The following is a 16400-nucleotide window of genomic DNA, read 5'->3' on the forward strand; positions in this document are numbered from 1 at the left end:
GCTTTACAATGCCCTTACTGCAATTGGTATATGATGTTTAGGGGCATTTGGCTTTTTAAAAAGAATCTTCTTTCCTCCTGAATGGACTTTAGCCAATCTGCAATTAGTGACCAAACACACCATGAAATAGTAGACAACCCATATGAATGGATTTATCTTAAAATTTAATGACGTGAATTAAGCAGTAATGACAAACAAGCATTGGTTTTAATACTAAAGTGTGAAGAGTCTCTATTTTTAAGTATGCTCCTTTTTAATTTTACCACTTTGCATTAGTTTACTTTCTTAGTCCCAATTTTATTGACTCAGAAAACATCATTTTATTATTTTTACCTTGCTAAGACACTTTTCAAATGATACTGAAGCTTCTGTAACATTCTGGCCCATTTTTAAATCAAACCGTGTGTGTGTGTGTGTGTGTGTGTGTGTGTGTGTGTGTGTATGTGTGTGTGTGTAATTCTCTTGGAAACTTTTTGTTCTTTTCTTTTTTTTCACTCCTTTTTATTCTTGAATGAATATAACTTAAAAGGGAATTATAGAAAAAACTTTCTAATGTTTTGAGATCAAATCGTATCACCCTTAAGTTTGTGAATCAGGAATAACTGTTCTATCAATTATAAGAAATAGCATATAAACGATTATGTCTTTCTGCACTATAAACACATGGGTGGGAAATCTCAAGAATAAAAAAAAATTTCTCAAATATATTTCTCAGAACTAAACTGGCTTAAGACATCATCTTATAAATTGTATTGCAAACTCCTTAGAGTCAGAGACCTTTTTACTTCTACCTATCTGTTAAGTACCATGACTTTTCAAAAGAAATAAATTATTCTGTAATAATGGTAAGACATTTCTTAAAAATAAAATGTGTCTTCATAAGATAAATACATTTTATCTTTCTTCTTTGTTGATAAGTTAACATAACCTTTCAAGGTAACTCTAGAAAATGTTTTGTTTTAGAATTAATTTGCAAATAATTAGTTAAATGTCAACAAATTAATTCAGGAAGAAAGGTTTATTTTTTCAATATGACAACTTTGTGAAGGGATAAAATAAATGGATAAAAGATGAAAATATTGGAAGATTGTATTTTTTTTCTTTATTGATTTTAAAGAGAGAGGAAGGGAGAGGGAGAGAGAGAGAGAGATAGAAACATTGGTGAGAGACAGCATTGGCTGGCCGCCTCCTGCATGCCTCCACTGGGGATTTGGCCCACAACCTGGGAATGTGCTCTGACCAGGAATTGAACCAGTAACCTCCTGGTGTATGGATCAATGCTCAACCATTGAGTCACACCAGCTGGGCGGGAGATTATATTTACAGAAAGAGAAATGTTGAACTTAAGTAGAAGGATATATAGGTCAATTGACCAATATCTTTTTTCCTTCTTAATTCTTTTGTCTCTTTTTTTTTTTTTTTTTGGTATGTGCCCCTAGCGGGAACTGAACCTAGGATAAATCTTTCGTCTCTAAAAAGACATAAGATATATATATTTTTTTTTACCTCTGAGATACTTTCTTATCTGCTTTGGCAAATTTCAATACATTAATTCTACTGCAATATACTGAAAGTTGTATCATCACTTTTCATTAATTAAAGATGGTTCTGCCCTGGCTGGTTTGGCTCATTGGTTAGAATGCCAGCCCATGGACCAAAAAGTAGTGGGTTAGGTTCTGTTCAAGGGCACCTACCTTGGTTGCAGTTCAGTCCCCAGCCCTAGCTGGGGTTGTGCAGGAGGCAACCAGTTGATGTGTCTCTCACATTCACATGGCTATTTCGTTCTCTCTTTCTCTTCCTCCCTCCTACCCATTCTATCTGAAGATAAATGGAAAAATATACTAGGGTAAGGATTAAAAAAAAAAAAAAAAAAAAAAGATGGTTCTACCTGTATCTCGTTGCTTCTCTTCAACCTACGTACAGCCACAAACCTGGTTGACCTAACAGCCATTTTCTATGTTTTTTTCTAATAATTATTCACAATGATATCTTTTGCCATCAACATTTCATTGCTATATCCTAAGCTTGCTTTCTAAAACTTTGGAATCTAATATTTCACCTTTTTATCCTTCAAAATTCTCAATTGGAATTGTTCCCAATTTGATGATGATAGTGATGATGGTCATCATCATCATCATCATTTAAATCTCATCTGGACCTAAGCCCTGATCTTTTTTACTGTGACTTCATCAATTGCATCCTCACTTCACTTCTGTAGAGAATGTGTCCCATATTCTGCCTCCCAGATTCCTAGTATCTCTTCTTGGACCCTCTTCAAGTTTCTGTGGAGTTTACAAAAGAGATTATGTCAGGGGTAAATTATAGCAGCTTTGCCTGAAGAGTTAAAAGTGCCTGAGAGGTTAAAAGATAGCCCATTGTCGATTACTAATGAAGGAACCTGAAATCCCAGCTCCCTTACCTCGAGGCACAAAACTAGTGATAAAAGAATAACCAGAACTTCCTATAGCACCAGGCAAAACGTGGGTTTCACCTAAAATCATATTCTTATTGGGCTTTTATTTTCCTCTATTCCTTATCAGTTTCTTATTGTGTGCAATTAACAAATAGGCCATTTGCACATATTCCTTGTCTCAAAGTCTGCTTCTAGGGAAATCTTGCGTCAAAAGTGATTAGTTTCTTACCCCTTTTAAGCTACTATTTTTTTTTCCTTAAATCAATCATGACTACTTGATACACATACACAAATATACACACACTCACACATTTGTACATGTGTATACACATCTGTTTGTTTGTTTGTATTCTTGCCCCATGAGCAGTATTTCCCTTAAACCCAACAACTGGGTTTTATCTAAAAAGTGGCCTCTTCTGACCCTCTGTGGCAATGTCCTTCTTCATGAGATGAAAAAATCCTTGGAGCTAAGGTGATTTACCCATCCAAAGCTGGCCCCACTTATACATCATGTCCCAGATCCATGGACCATGAAACTTCCTAATCAGATGAACAATTACCCAGTTCCAGTTCCAAAACATACATGGCTTCTTCTGTGTGTCTCTTCTCCTGATGGAAAACTAGGGTACACGATTTTATCCTCTTCTCTGACCAGGGGGTGCAAGTTGTATCAGTTGGTAGAGAAAGGAATATATAGATAGAGGCTGGTCACGTGCTCTTAGTAAGATCCAGTATGGTGTAGAGGAAGAAGGGGTGGAGAAGAATGGAGGATTCCATGTTGTCTTTTGCCGGATCTGCAGAAGTAATGATTAATTCAAAATAAGAGGGAAAAACAAAACAAAATGCTGAAGCATCAATAGAAGGAATTTTATAATGGTCTGGCCACTTTCACCTCCTCTCCCTTAGCATAAATTTTAGTTGGGCACCAAATGTAAATCATCCTACTTTTATCATCTTTACCATAGAGTGTGTGTGTGTGTGTGCATGTGGGCACACACGCAAACATCTCTCTTTTAGAGCACTCATCCTTCACAGACTAGCACCTGTTCTTAAACATTCTGACACTGATTCTAGTCTGCTTTGATCTGCCAATATGGGATTTATAGAGAGCAAAAAAATCCCAAAACCAAAACCCACAAACGTAAAAACAATCAATATGGTGTCCTTTTCAGTCTGTCTGAAGTAGAAAAAGGTAGACTTAGCCCCAAAGTACACTCCTATTATGGTAATAGTACTTGTTATTCACGGTACCTCCAGGGAGGTTTGCAATGGTATGACAACTCATTCATCTCCAAGAAGCACTTGTCCAGTTTCCCCCAAATTCCAGCTAGTGTGATAGAATGGCACAAAGTGTATTCCATTTAGGGCAAGGACAACTGGCTTTAAATTTATGTTCCCCAATATCCTCAGAATGATCCTGTCTTTTGGCAAAAGAGAATGAATGGTCCTACAGCTGGATTCTGGAGAAGAGCCACAGCTGCTGCAGTGTAGAGGGCACCTGAGAACATTCAGCCATAATATTTCCTTTTTTAAAAAAATTTTTCTTTGTTGATTTTAGAGAGAGAGGAAGAGAGAGAGACAGAAACATCGATGAGATAAAACATCAATTGGCCACCTCCTGCATGCCCCCTACTGGGGATCCGGCCCACAACTGGGCATGTGCCCTGACCAGGAATCAAACTGGTGACCTCTTGGTGCAGGGGTCAATGCTCAACCACTGAGCCACACCAGCTGGACAAGTCAGTTGTAATATTCTTAAATATGAAGCATTATTTATAGTAGCCAAGACATGGAAACAACCTAAGTGCCCATCAATGGATGAATGAATGAAGAAAATGTGAATCTAGCCAGCCATTAAAAAGGAAGGAAACCCTGACATTTGTAACAGTTTGGATGGAGCTTGAGAGAATTATACTAAGTGCAGTAAATCAGACAGAGATAGGCAAATACTATATGACTTCATACTGTGTGGAGAATCTATGAAAGAAAGAAAAAGGAGCTCATCCATATAGAGAACAGATTGGTAATTGCCAGAGGTGGAGGGTAGGGGGTGGGAGAAATGAGTGAAGTTGGTCTAAAGGTACAAATTTCCAGTTTAAAGATAGAAACCAGGCACATAATGTACAGTGTGGTGACTCTAGCTAACAATACTCTATTGTGTATTTGAATGTTGCTAAGCAAGCCGATCTTAAAAGTTCTCATCACACAAGAAAATGTTATAAGTACATGGGGTGATGGATGTTAATTAAACTTATAAGTCATGTTGTAAACCTAAAACTAATACAATGCTGTATGTCAATTATAAATTAACATAAAACACTCCTACACATTCTTTCTAATGGAAAATCTCCTCAATTTGGGCTTTCCTTAAGTTCCTGAACATATAATTATCTTGATGTTTCTCCAATAGAACGCTAAGTCCTTACGAAATCTAAGAGAGTAGACAACATTATCACTGTTTTAATCATGAATAAATTTGAGCCAGTAAAAAATGAATTGGCTTTTTAAAATTTTAAATCAAATTAAATCCGCCTGGCTATATATAATATCCACAGTTTTTTTATGTTATGGTACAATAAGAGAAATTTTTAAAAATTTAAATAAAGGCAAATTGGAAACAAGAAAGAGGACCACTGAGACAAAAAAAAAAAAAAGTAATATTTTATTTTTTCGCTTTCTTTTTGCCAACATGTATAAACTTTTACAGTATTATAACTAATAGATGGGATAATATGATATTGCCCCTAAAAAAGTTGATCAGAAATTCTGTTTTAGTACCATGTTTGTACAGGGTACAAGTACACCATTATAAGCACATATAAAACTTGTGAGAAAGGGCTATATTCAGTTAAATATTTTGAGAATAGCAATCTAGCATTTTCTTTAACAGATCAATTTAATGATAGACAATATTTTATCTCATGCTTCTGACAACTTTCTGGTGAAACATGCTTAATATATAAAGTGTCACCACTACTTTTATAGAAATATGCACTTTAACAAGGAAAAAGTACAACACTTTAAGAGCATAAAACCAACTCTTTCCAGAAAAAGATTTGAGATATTTCTTCCTTTTTAAAAAAATATGTTTTTATTTTTAGAGAGAGATAAAACATCGATGAGAGAGAAACATCAATTGGCTTCCTCCTGCATGCTCCCTACTGGCGATTGAGACCACAACCCGGGCATGTGCCCTAACCAGCAATCAAACCCGGACCTTTCAGTACATGGGACAGCACTCAATCCACTGAGCCACACCAGCCGGGCGATATTTCTTAATAGTATGAAATATGTGCTCTCCTTAAAAAATAAGGATTTCAAGTTTTTATAGCTTATATATAATTTTCAAACATTCTAATAGGTAGTAAAGTTATACAAAAAAAGCTATAGTGATATTTGGGAAAATTATCAGCATATAAAGATTTTGAAATAATTTTAAGGCTTGATATATGTCAAATAATATAAAGAAAATTATTTGTTATTATAAAGCTTTTTCAAAATCATGTAATTAAAATTTACAAAATACTACAGCTGTGCAATTATGATCACGGTAATGAGACAATTTTCTTCAACAAAGTTACTGTTTGAAATTCAGCTACAATAATATACTCATTATTTTAGGGAATTAGGTTCGAAAATTTTTCTATTAACTTCATAACTGTTTTTACTTTTGTCTTTGTAGTTCTTGGAAGTAAACTCACCTAGAAGAGGCAAAGGTATCCTATTCAGTTATAAAATTTGTAATATTTCTTTTCAGAATATGTGAGTATGTGTATGTGTGTTTAACTTTAAATATAAATGCATCTTTTTCTTTTTCCATGTAAAGAATTAACCTAGGTCTAACTCAGAAAGCTGTGCTTCTCTTATAGTATCTCATTTTATCAAAATGACATTAATTATACTATGGTAAATGAATTATACCATGACATTAAACTTTCGGACCAAGTCAAATTATTCGTACACCAAATAACCTACAGACATTTATAAGATTCCTTGTGATGTAAATGTTCTGACTTCTCCCTTTTCACCTCTTCTCTTCTGGGCCTCATATTCATTCCTCTAGGGGCACTGCTTCTGAACTCGTTTCTATTGACATTTTCTGGTTTCAGGTTCAATCCTAGCTTTATGTTTTGTTACACTGAGGAACTTAGTTAAAGGGATCCTTGACCTTCTCCAGAATTTTCTACCCTGGATGTCAACCACACCAATCTAAAATCAGGTTTTAGTGAGCTTTCCCACATCTGCTCAATTAGTACTCTACTGGGATTGCCCAACCATTGAAGAGAGGGAACCTCTGAAGCTGTTATCCTCTCTCAAGCCTTGATCATCTCAAAGGAGATTGCTGTTTCTTTTTGTTGTTGTTGTTTTGTGTGGATTAAAAAATTTACTACTATGCATACCATAAGATTGTTTTTTAAAGGGTATTATAATATCAATCAAAAGGTATTCAGTACCTGAAGGGCAGAGTGTTATATTTCTCAGTGACACATAATCATACTGTTATGTCTGGAAATATTGTATGTTTTAGATTAATTACAGTATTAATGCCATGTTAATTATAGGCATCCATGTTAAAATAAGGTATGAGCAAAAATGCTACACCAGATCAAATTTTTATTAAGTGAATTAAAATTTACAGTAACATTTCTCACAAAAGTGTATTATTACACTGCCAGACACATAAATTTTCCTTTAAAACCACTTATCAATATTTTCAGCATTAATTATTCTAAGTTCTATTCCAATATGCTCATTATTTAAGCCTGTATCAACATTTTGTTGTTGTTGCTAATCCTCACACGAAGATCTTTTCCCATTGATTTTTAGATAGAGATAGGGTGGAAGGGAAGAAAGGAGGGAGGGAGAGAGAGAGAGAAACATTGATGTGAGAGAGACACATTGTTTGGTTGCCTCCCAAATGACTCCAACCGAGGCTGGGGATCGAACCTGCAATGTAGGTTCGACCAAAAATCAAACCCACAACTCTACGACCCACAGGCTGATGTTCTAACAAGTGAACCAAACTAGCCAGGGTTATATCAACTTTATATGCATAATCCACAATTTTTAAAAAATCCTCATGCAAGGATATATTTTTATTGATTTTAGAGAGAGAAGAAGGGAGAGGGATAGAGAGAGAAACACTGATCAGTTGCCTCCCGTACACACCCCAATGAGGAATTGAACATGCAACCTAGGTATGTGCCCTGACTAAGAATCAAACCCACGACCTTTCTGTGTACTACATGACACTTCAACCAACTTAGCCACACCAGCCAGAGCAATCTACAAATTTGATACACATAGTGAAACATGGTTTTAATATTTGTTTTATGTGCCCTAAGGGTGAAAAAAAATCTCTCTCAGGCTTCAATTCTTATTTTATGTATCGATACTGATAACAAAAAGAATCAGCTCTTCAATAACAGTATTTTATGACTATTCAAATGTTCTTAATGATACTGAAGATATTTTAAGACTTCAGATAGATTGATCTATACCATCACAGGGTAATCTTATTCACATATAAAGCATTCAGAGTATTTTGTGTTTGTCTCAATGTCACTAATATCGATTTATTTCTTTTTAGGTGGTAAGTCTACATTTTATTAGATGCTTTTCCTTTTTTCAATCTTCACCTGAGGACATATTTATTGATTTTTAGAGACAGAGACAGAGAGAAAGAGAAGAACATCACTTGTTTGCCTCCCATACATCTTTCTATTTTTTGATCATTTTAATTTTTTCATTTGATGGTTTCATATACTTAAATTATACTCATGGACATCTCTTCCATAGTAATGAATATTTGGATGATTTGAATTACCTTGTAACCTTTTAATTTTTATACGTGATTTCATACTTCTAGTACCTAAAATATATGTTTATAATAAAATCAATTTTGATGTTGATTTTGGTTAAAATTAATTGCCTTTTCTAAACAATCTTAGAAATGCTCTCCAACCCTCATCATTAAAACTTGGGTAGTATGTGTTTAACCACAGGAAAGCAGTACAGCAGAGTAATTGGTAGATTAAGTTTTGAGGCAAAACCACCTAGGCTCATACTTTTTAGCTAATTTAATTTGTGTTGATCCTAATAATTTATATATCTCAGTTCCTTATTTGTACAGGAAAGATACTAAAACTTGGAAAATTTTTGGTGATTTTTAAGGGAGATACACACACACACACACACAATGCCTAGATACAATTATATCTCCTTTTTATTTTATTTTATTTTATTTTATTTTATTTTATTTTATTTTTCCTTTATTGATTTTGACAGAGAGAAGAAATGAGAGGGAGAGAGAGATGGAAACATCAATGAGAGAGAATATCGACTGGCCACCTCCTGCATGGCCCCCATTGGGGATCGGGCCCACAATCTGGGCATGTGTCCTGACCAGGACTCAAACCAGTGACCTCTTGGTGCATGGGTTGATGCTCAACCACTGGACACACCAGCTGGACTCCTTTCTATTTCTTTTCAATAATTCTTATAGTAAAAAATATTGCTGTAATCACATAGCTACTTCAAAATTTTATTTAAATAATATTTCCAAACCGATAAGATTATATTTTCTTCAATAAACCTGTTTTTTATATCCATACAGATTAGTTGCTTTGGCAATGTACCAACCATCTCGCTATTATGTCATTACACATTTTGACCAAGACATTAACTATTTTAGTTTTCACTATATTTTCAATCTCATAAATGACTCTCAAAAGAGGAGGAGACTTGTCAAAATATAAATCTCAACAAATTTAAAATAATTGAAATCATACCAATATGATTTCTAACTATAAGGGACTCAAAAAGAAAATAAATTACAAAGATAATGGAAGAATCATCAAACTCTTGGATATTAAAAAACACACATAAATATTCATGTAAAAAAGAGAGTCTCAAGTGCTAATAAATATGTATATATTAAGTTTAATGCTAATGAAAATACATATATCAATAGCTATGGAACTAAGCAAAAGCAAGGATTAGAGTGATGTCTGTAACACTAGATACTTATATTGGAAAAGAAGCAAGTCTCAACTCAATAACCTAAGCTTCTACTTCAATACACTAAAAAAGAAAAGAAAACAAATCCAAAGTAGCAGAAAAAGATGATATAGATAAGAACAGAAATCAGTGAAACAAAACATAGAAAACCAATGGATAAAATCAATGAAACTTATAACTGGTTCTTTGAATAAAGCTGCACAATGATACTAATAAAGACAAAAGAAACTGAACACATTACCAATGTCAGAAAATGAAGGAGGCTATCACACCATAGTGCAAACATTGAAAGGATCATAAGGGAATACTACCAACAACTAGAGACAGAAATCTGACTATGCATCTGAAATGAAATAACTGTCTGAAAACCATGAAGTACAACTTATCCAAGATAAAATAGACAAGGTGAATTATCTTAAATCCATTAAAATAACTGAATTAGTAATGATACCTTCCATAAAAGAAATTTCTAGTATCAGAATGTTTCACTAGTGAATTTTACCAAATATTTACAGAAAAGTTAGCACTAATTCTAAAAATTTCTTCAAGAAAATCAAGAAAGAGAGTATACTCAACTCATTTTATGAAGCCAGCATTACACCCTGATACCAAAACCAAACACAATACAAAAAGAAAGAAAACTACTTAATGACATATGTTCTTCATGATCATAGCTTCAAAAATCTTCAGAAAAATACAGCTAGCCCTTGCACATCACAGATTTGAACTGTTCTGATCTAGTTATATGCAGATTATTTTAATCTTCCTAGCCATGTATTGGGGATTCCATTAACCCAGATGAAAAACAGTAAGGTCACATTCCCCGCCACAGTTTCCTAACCCAGGATTTCCAACCCCAGATTGGAAAGACTTTTTTTATCTGCTGTTAGCTGAATCTGCAGATTTGAAGGGATCACTGTTGACTCAGAAGTTCTACACAAATTTTCAACCTCTCAGGGGATCTGCACCAAAACCCTTGTGTTATTCAAGGGTCAACAATGTTAGCAAATCAATTCTAGCATTATATAAAATAGCAAAATACATTGATGCTCTGTGTACTCATTCCCAGAATGCAAAGCTTGCTAGCTTGCTCAGTAGCCCCCCAAAAAAATCAATATGTATAATCCACCCTACCAACAGTCTAAAGAATCATAATCATAAAAATTAATATAAGAACACATTTGGCAAAATTTAACACCTACTCATGATAAAAGCTCTCAGCAAACTAATTACAGAACCATAAAATTAATTCAGTGAAGTATAGCATTTTCTACATATTGTGTTGGAAGAATTGAAACTAAGAGGAAAACAGAAAACTAAAACCAAACAAAAACACCTTGAACAAAATCTTAAGCCTTATACAAAATGTAAGTAAAAGAATACAGATGTAAAAGTAAAACTATAAAATTTAAAGGAGCATATCAAATCTTTGTGATTTATCAATGGTCAGTGCTTATAACAGAAACAAATATTACCCATTTTCCCCAATATTATTAAGGAGGCTTTTCTTCTCGGAAGTTTTCCTACTATTATTATATACCACATTTATTCACTTCTTTAAATTACTGATTCCATATATGCAAAGATTATTTGAGTTTTGAATTCACAGAGATTCCTTATCTATATGGCAACATTTCTGTTGTAATCAGTTTGTTCTCTGAACCATGGTAGGACTGTTGTGTTGTGTGTATTTTTGTGTGTGTGTGTGTGTGTATTGCATGCCCAAGTGTGTATTTTATGTGGTGATGGTGAACAGCGGGAAGAGAAACGAGAACACTGAAGGTGAATAACTCAAAGCAGAGATTTGTGTGTTTTCACTTTAACAAATATTCATTTATGGAAAAAAATATCATTACTGTCTTTTTCATTATTTTAAAAATTGTGTTTTACTCTTTCTTAAAACTTAACCTTCCTGATAAGAAAGAAAGTCTCCTCCAATCTCGAACTTAGCTATAGTATAAAACTTCCTAAAGAATAGACAGTTGCACCACAAAGGCATTAGCCATTATGAGCTAAGCAACTCACCAACCAGAGATGCTCAATAATTGTTTAACTATACTCATGGAATATAAAGTGTCCCATACATTCTCAGTAACCAAAATTCAAATTTAAATTAAACTACAAGGTTTTTCACAATGTCACCAAATAACATTGCAAAGATATGTTTATTTCAGAGATTACTTTCTATTATGTTGAAAACAGGTTATTATTTGCCCCTGAGAGTACTAATACATTAATTATAGTTCCATGGCTGGTATTTTCTCGCATTTTTTTAACAGGTAATAGAAACAAAGGATAGAGATAGATAGGTAGGTAGATAGATGATAGATAGATAGATAGATAGATAGATAGATAGATAGATAGATAGATACAAAATATGAATATATAAAGAACTATATATAGTTCAGTGTGTACATGTATAGTTTGTGTTAGTTAAATATTTAACTAGATTATATAAATGTAGAGAGAGAGGTGTTTACAGCTACCAGTAAGCTTTCTGCAGAATGTAGCTTTATAAGCACCACAGCAGAGAGAGAACGACACTGAGCAATTCTTAGACAGTTATTATACAGAATGACCCCCATGTCAGGTCAGTGCAAATAAGGAAAAGCTTGGCTAGTCTTAACCTAGAAAACTATAAAATATGTCGAATGGATGCCTCTCAAGTGTGCAATAAAAATGCATCTTCACTGCTGCTGGCAATATTGTCCCTGACCTCAGAGCATTATTGAAGAGAGACCCATTGAATGCTTTAATTTCCACATAAACTGCTGATCATGATGGTTCAGACATGCCAGATGGCAGCAAGAGTGATAAATGATGTTGATGCCTCAGGAGAAATGAGCTACTAAAATTATATTATACTCAGCTGGGATTTTAAAACATGCAATATAATTAAAATTGTTATTCCATAGCAAAATGTTACACTTCCTTACTTAATAGAGTGTTAGATGAGGAGACTAATGTGTGCATTTGTTTTGCAGGAGGAGTTCTTTTCTACTCCTCGATATCACTTGAGTGGAAGTGTTCAGCACAAAGGGAGGGATTTCTCTGTAAATCGTAGAGCAAGCCTGTCACAGAGCCTGGAGTTGGGAGCAGAGGAGGGAAAACCAAGGAAATATGGCTATATTCTCAGTCTCATTCAAATGTAATAGAAAAACGAATGATAATAAAACCACTTAATAGAGCAAGGCACATTCTTTGAAAAATGCTGAGATAATTTCTCCATGATAGGATTGTGATATCACGATGTTGACATTCATCATCTGGTTGCTGTGATGGAAAATTCTATCTAACAAGCAGATAGAAATTTTCAATGAATGAAATAACATACTTTATGTATTTATTGTTCTTTTGATGGAGATGTCTCTTTGAAAGCTTACAGTAGTTGGAGTGACCATTTTATTGGATTCCTTATTAAGGAAATAAGTGCAAAATTGCCTTCTTTACTTCTTCCTAATCCCTCTTCCAACCCACTCTCCTGTTCCCATTACAAATAAAAGTGAATATATATCATCCAAACATTTATGGTACGCTTTGTTTCCTCTTAGGATTGTAAGTAAAGTCTAGCAAATCAATAGCTGGCAGTTTGGAAAACAGTTTCTTCTTAGATTTGTATCAACTGTGGACCAAATACTGGCTACATAATTTTCATGGCTCAATGCAAGAGGAAAACACAGGTCCCCTTTCACAAAGGAGAAAAACAAATGTGTTATTAAATGTGCCATTAAGTGCTGACCTGGGTGGCTCAGTTGGTTGAGTGTCCTCTCATGCTCTGAAAGGTCACCGGTTCCACTCCAGATTCCCGGGATTCCTAGTCAGAGCACAATCCCAGGTGCAGAGTTGATCCCTGGTCAGGTGGTCAGGTTGCCTGCGGAAGCTGCTTAATGTTTCTCTCCCTCTCTCCCTCTCTGTCTCCCCTTCTCCTTTTCTCTCTCTAAAATGAATAAAAAATATATATTTTTAAATGTGCCATTTAAATAAATACAACCATTTCCCTGTACTGTATGGTCTCTTTCTGACATGGCATTTGCTACTTAAATACTGTCTTCCTTGGGCATAGGAGTACTCACAGGTAAGCACAGACCCTCACAGATATAATGGGAAGGGGCAGGGAGTGTGGGCATATGGCTCACCAGCTGCCAGGTTCCTCCTCCCACCAACCTCCAGACCCAGACTGTCCTGTCCAGAGGGCAGAGAGGTCACTGCAGGATGCTCTGCCCTTCCTCTGGTCTGCTATTTAACCTACTGTGGCCAGACTACCCACAGGAAATGAGGCCTCCCGCCATAAACGACAGGGTCCTGGGCTTAGAGGTGAGCAGGAGGATCACCCTTGCTGAGCTGCCCACTGAATGCTCCTTGGTGCTTCCAGCCTCTGGGGGGGCAACCACTGCCTTGCACAGCCTGAGCCACTAGGGGGCACCTGCATCCATGGCATCCATGTCGGCACCTCCCACACCTGTGCTCACATTCACCTCAAACAGAGCACAGCAGCAGTTTTGTGCTGGGTCTGAGGAAGGGGCCAAGCAGGGTGGATAGGTGGAAGGTGAGTAGGCATCTGAAAACCCTTCACAGGAAGGAGGCACTGAGGCAGCCCGAGGGAAAGCTCCAAGGCTCAGGGTCCCAGGGTTAGTATTCTATTCCTCCATCTGACTTCATTCATATATATGAAAGTTCCAAGGTGATGGTCACTGAGCATTACACCTCCAGCAAGTGGCCCTTCCAGCCTGAGATGCGGTATGACTGCCCTGCTCGGTTGTCCATGTAGCCCAGTGAGTGCTGCTTAATTAGAACATTGAAATGGCTAATGTGAATTTACCAGATTCAAAACATATCATGAAACCTAATTTCAAAACCCTCAAACTTTAAATTTAGTGACAAGATTTCAGACTTTATGATACAATTTTCATGTTGTCACTCTATTCAACAAAATTAAAATTTCAGACTATTTGGAAAAATTACACCATTCCCATGGCAGATATTAATAGCCTAGAACCTACAACTCAGACAGTTTGGGGGGGGGGGTGGCAATAATAATATTTAGCATTTCTTCTCTACTTAATATTAAAGCTCACTATCAGACCTAACACTGTGGTTTGAGTCCATTTATAATTAAGAAGATTTCATAAGTCCAAAAAATAAATAAATAATCATGGAGACAACACTGAGCAAACAGAGTTAATGAATTATCAAAAGAATGACAAAGACCTCCATTTGTTCATTCGGGACGCTGTTCTACTCTGTTCATCCGGCTGTGACTGAAGATCCGTAAACACTGTTTCAAATTAACATTCCTCCTGGCTGTGTTCTTCACCTTCGCTGCACCGCTGCCCAGATGATATGAATCATGTGAATGAACAGTGCCGGGTAACTGAAATGCAATCGAGTTATCTGAAATGCAAAATACCGAGTCCAAAGAAATGTCACTTAATCCTTGAAAGTATCACTTTAAAGTGAAAGTATCACTTTAAATTGTTGAGAAAACAGCTAATTATAGAACCCCTTCATCTGGAGACCAGTTAATGTGAAGAGTTGGTAAATGGTCCTGGAGGTGTCCTTATGTTGTGCATTTCAATAACTAGACAATTTAAAAAAGAAAACATGCGTTGAGGAAGGTATAGAACTACCTCTAATAATCAAATATTGTTCCTGGCAGATTAAAACACGTTTAGTTTGTAGCAGTGAGGGGACAGAGGCAGGTTAGGCAGTAAAAGGCGGGAGCATGGGAAGGGAAAGCCGAGACATATGGGGAGGTGGGTGAGGACTTGAAACTAGGCACACAGGCAGTTTGCCCTAATCCAGTACACGGTACATCTGGAAATTTGTTCAGACTCTGCAGATCTCAAAATAAAACTAAAATCAACATGGGAAATTGTGCTTCGAAATCCAGAACCCCATTAACACTCCTGAAAAGCTTATCTTGATTGCAAATTAGAAGCTCCTGGAAAGAGCACAGGTCAATTACACAACAACAACAACAACAAAAAACCCAGAAAGGCTGGTTTCAGGCAGGAGAGGAACAGTGATTGTATTGTTACTTTTTCTGGGACCCTGATGGGTTTGCAAATGATTTTTATTTGCTATTAAAGAATATAGTGCTGGCTATTCTGACCTATTCCAATTAATATACCTACTGGTTTCTGGGAGCAAGGCAACAGGATTGCTGAATGAGGTCTGCTGCAAAACTACAATGTGTTTCTATTGCAGAAAGCCAGGTTACTTGAAAAGGGATTATAGGAAACCAAGTCTGCATTTAGAAAAGAATCCGAAAGCTCCCATAGGGTTGCTCCAAGTGATACTTCCTCCTCACTAATAGTCTGGGAGAAGTTGAAATTATCAATAAAAAGGGAAGACACTAAGGCCCCTAAGATACCTGGGGCTACTTTATTGGTTCTTAACCACACCCAATTAAGTTGTCTCTCCCTGGGAGTAAAGCTTCTGTGCAAATGTCAGGAATATCTGTTTTTAAATCAAAACCTGTCCTCTTTATGGGGCAATTTATATATTTGCTAATCATGTCTACCCTAATTCACCTGATAGGGCAAGCTTTTTAAAAAATCAGTGATGCCCACAGACGCTTTTTTCATTACTTTTCTATTCCTTCTCATATCTCTCTGCTTCCATCTGGTATAATTTTACTGTTTCATGAAGTTGCTTTATTGTTTCCTTTAGCATTATTTTGCTGGTATCAAATTTTCTCAATTTCTGTTTGACTGAAATGTTTCATTGTGTTCTCATTTGGGGGTGATAAGGTTTATTTTTCTTTAGCACTTTGAAACTGGCATTCAATTTTTTTTCTACCTTCTCTCTTTTTTTTCTGTTGAAGAGTAAACTGCCATACTTATTGCTGTTCCTTGTTTGATTTTCTGTTTGTTTGTCCCAAGATTTGCCCATCATGCTGCCTCTAGATGTGTTGTACTTTATATTTATCCTGTTTAGGCTTCCTGCTGCTTCCGGATTTAGTGAC

Source organism: Molossus molossus, unplaced genomic scaffold (genome assembly GCF_014108415.1).
Source record: "Molossus molossus isolate mMolMol1 unplaced genomic scaffold, mMolMol1.p scaffold_m16_p_4, whole genome shotgun sequence".
Taxonomy (NCBI): Eukaryota; Metazoa; Chordata; class Mammalia; order Chiroptera; family Molossidae; genus Molossus; species Molossus molossus.